This window comes from Theobroma cacao, chromosome 3 (assembly GCF_000208745.1).
Source record: "Theobroma cacao cultivar B97-61/B2 chromosome 3, Criollo_cocoa_genome_V2, whole genome shotgun sequence".
NCBI lineage: Eukaryota > Viridiplantae > Streptophyta > Magnoliopsida > Malvales > Malvaceae > Theobroma > Theobroma cacao.
In genome coordinates this window covers 24,043,109-24,047,162 of record NC_030852.1, presented here as the reverse complement: position 1 = coordinate 24,047,162, position 4,054 = coordinate 24,043,109, and the positions used below count along the sequence as shown (strand labels likewise).

The window sequence follows — 4,054 nt, the reverse complement described above, 5'->3', positions numbered from 1 at the left end:
GGATAAACATGAGAAATGTGTGGTGGAGAATTAAAGAATTAAAAGTCAAATATTTAAAATTTGAACCAATAAGGAAATGTCATGTGTCATGTTTTTATTAATTTATTATTTCTTTATAAAAAGGCAAAAAAATCAGCCCATTTCTCTCATAGTGATCAGCCAAACCAAAAGAGAAGAGAAACCAAGGAAGAACAAACCTTAGGTGGGAAAAATCAAAGAGAAAGTGTTGGAATTCAAGGATTTGATCAAGCAAAGGTAAAATTTTTTTGATTTTGCTAGTGATTTACCTTACCCATGCATTTTCCCTTAATTTCCATGTTTAAATTACATGTTTTCATGATGAATTCATGGCTGGTCAAAATGAGTATGGAGAGAGAATGATCTTGGATTGGTTTGATTTTTAGGTATGTTAGTGTTTTTAGGTGATTGATGATGTGTAGCATGAAAACAAGTGAAGAAAACCACCAAAGGTTTGGTGCCCATCAATAGCTGAATTCTTTAAGTGAATAATGAGGAAGAATGGGATGTTATTCTAGGTGATTTGATTAAGAAATAATAGTTTTTGGTGTAGGAATTAATGAATTATGGAGACAAAATTAAGTAAGAAAAATCACGGAGTTAGTGTACCATTGTTGGCCGAAAGTTTCAAGAAGAAAAGTGAAGATAAATTTGCCTAATTGTGTGTTAATTAGTTGTGCTTGGTGAATTTAGGGATTGGAAAAGAAATGGAGCAAGTTGGAGTGAAATTGGACGCATTGGCCAATTTATCGGATGAAAAATCGACTTAGGCCAATATCGGGTCTAGATGGTTACCCATGCATTTTTCATTTCATATCATGCATATATATCGAGCCTGAAATAGCTTATGACTGTTAGACACAATGTAATTGGAATATGTGTCATGGATTATGGCTAGGTGGTGAGCCATTGGATATGGGTAAAGGATAGTACCCGCGGACTGAAAATAGGAGTATTTCTACTCCTAATACTGTGAGTAAACTTATTATTGTCTTAATTATCTAGAGTAGCTTTATACAATTGTGTGATTTTATAGAAAATGGGTTTAAATGGCAAATTGCTATGTTTTAGTAGAAATTGTGATTTTATAAATTTTCTGGAAAATTGAATACTGGTTTTGAAAATAGAGTAATTGGAGATTGCCTGCTTGTGTTATAAATTGTGTTTTAAATTATATGGCTTATAACAATATGTGAGCATGAATGGCAAAGTCGGTATTTGTATCAAAATTATATATACTATGTATTCAGCCTTGAGAGGCTAGATTGCAATAAATTGCCATGTCATGCAGATAAGGATTTTGTAAATCAGGAGGTAGATAAAATAAAGATTAGCTACTGCAGTGGTGGGGTTTCGTGGACTAGCCTAATAGATGGTCATGGTAAACTCCTTTATATTCTCACCTCGGTCGTAGAGGCGCATAGGGTATCTCCTGAGGTGGGCTTTTTGAGTGCACTTCACATTAACCACCATGTGAAGTGAGACTCAGTCAACGCCAAGGAACTGCTGCTTTTTTTTTTTTCAAAATAAAAACAAGTTTTATGATTATATAAAATTTTTCACAACCTTGGCAGACTCGATTGGATACCCTTGGTCCAGGTGTCCCCGAGTACAGGATTTGGCATGAGCCAAGTTTTGAGAAATTCACAAGCCATATTGATTATTTGGTTGAAATAAATATTTGTGTTGTGAAAAATTTGCTGAAATGAATTATTTTTAATTGTCTCCCTTTACTCGCCTTTAGATAGTTTAGATGGTGTCTGTTTACTCACTGAGATTTTATAATCTCACCACCCTCCTTTCCTCACATTTTAGGCTCAGGGAATTCCATAGTTAGCTGACTTTGACAAGGACCTTCATTTGGACTTGAATCGGCAAAAGTTGTAAGTTTTCAGCTTCCGATGCATTTTGGTTAGTTAGGGGCCCATGTGTCACTGTAAAAATAATTTTATATTTCAGTTATCTGATTTAAAGTATGTATGAACATATTTAGCTTTTACACCATGTTTTTGACCGGTTTCTGTATTTTTGAAAAAAAATGACGAAAATGCCCTTATGAGCCAAAAAATAATATTTTATTGTTTTGATTTGGAAACGACTTATGATTTCTTGAAATACGAGATTTAATAATTGTCGCTCACTAAGGAGGTGTGGAAGCTGATGCTAAGCCTTGCAGGGTTTCGATCGGCATTCGGGGTAATGAATACCTATCGAGACGTCGCGACTGTTGTCACTGGCCTGATAGGAGTTCCGAGTCGTGATATAAATAAAAATTTTTAATATTGAAAATCTCCTAAACACTCATGGTAAAGTGTTGGAAAATTCTCTCACTTAGAAATTCTCAAGAAGCCACTTTTGGTTTTCTTGAGATTTCATCATTGGAGAAATTACGTAAATTATGTATTAGCTCCTAATTTTGAGGGACCAAAAATAAATAAATAAATAAATAAATAAGATATTTACCCATAATTGCTGCTTCCTCTAATCCAAGCTCGATATGCAAAAATTTGTCCAACTTGTTTTACTTTGCACCAAGGGACTACTAAGTCGTTCAAAATAAAAGTAATAATATAAATTTCTATATGTCTTTTATTTGAATTATTGAAGCTTATCTTGTTTTTTTCTCCAATTTTAAGCATTTTCCATGCAACATATAATATATTTTACTCCCTTTCGTTCTTAAATGTATTAAAACAAAATTTTATTTTTAATTTAAAATTTGAAAAAAAATTATTATATAGATGTTCAACGCTTTTACTATAAAAAATAAAATAAATCATAAAATAAATTTGTAACGTTGCATTGCTCATTGCAATTATATTTTTCCTTTCTTGTTTTTTTTCCACAAGAAGGCAATAATTGATCCATTTTTTTTATTTGCTTGTATGTATCATAAAAGAAGTTTGCTGTCGTGAAGAAGTGTAGAGTAACTGGCTTTGTTGATGTCCACAAAAGGTGGTTGAGTGAATTAACTTTTGAAAAAATTGTAAGGAATGGTCAATTTCATAAGGTTATTTTAAAAATAACCTTTAATATAAAGTTAATTGTTTTTATTCAACTTTTACCATAACTTGATAAAAATGCCTTTGAAGTCATTTCAGATAAATTAAACCATCTATCACAATTTCTTCTCCCAATTTTCCTCTCCTGCATCAGTCTGTTGTGCTCCCCGATTTCTCTCTCGCCATTCAACTCTCTCCAATTTTATCGATTTCTCTCTTCTGCATCCGTCTGCTGTGCTCTCGAGTTCTTTCTCCTACCATCTAGCTCTCTCTAATTTTACCACCATCGCCATCTCTCTCTATCTAATTCTCATCATATCATTGTCGATTTACAAACCAAAAAGCAGAGATGACATCAATTTATATTCTTGAATTTATTGGTTTACATTCACAAAACCCCAAAGTTATTAGTTGAAGTAATAAGTGAAATCTGTAAATTATAACACTGCCCAGAGTTGTTATACGCCTTACTTGCATGTAACAACTCTAATGTATTTGGCATATAACAAATCTATTAAATACGGCTTGATTTAAACATGGCATATAACTTGATCTTTATTGTTGTATTTATTAAGATATAAATTCTTGGAATTAAACATCTAAAATATAATATGTAACTTGGTCTCCATCTTTGTATTTCAATAAATCATAAACTTTTGAAATTAAACACCTTAAACATGGCGTATAACAACTTTTAACTTTTTTTTTCAACATGAAATGTAATAACTTTTTTTTTAGCATGACTTGTAACAATAATATTTTTTAAATATGACGTGTAACTTGATCTCTATTTTTATATTTCACTAAAATATAAACTCTTAAAGTTAAAGATCTTAAACATAGCTTATAATATTTTTTTTTCAATATAACTTGTAACTTGATCTCTATCTTTGTATTTCACTAGGATATAAACTCTTGAAGTTAAATACCTTAAACATGACATATATAGAAATACCCCCATGAATTTTTCTTAGTGGTGTCATTAGGATGATATTAAATTTTTTTTTTCGATCCAATATTTGCTAGGAAAGTAC

At 31.5% G+C, this 4,054-nt stretch overlaps 2 long non-coding RNA genes across 2 annotated transcripts; both read left to right on the top strand.

The window, feature by feature from the left end:
• Positions 214-1,872, top strand: LOC108661257. Its single transcript, XR_001927008.1, has 3 exons — positions 214-255; positions 917-990; positions 1,834-1,872. It is a non-coding gene; the product is annotated as an uncharacterized LOC108661257 (long non-coding RNA).
• On the top strand, positions 1,868-2,487 carry LOC108661258. The gene is made up of 2 exons (XR_001927009.1): positions 1,868-1,901; positions 2,195-2,487. It is a non-coding gene; the product is annotated as an uncharacterized LOC108661258 (long non-coding RNA).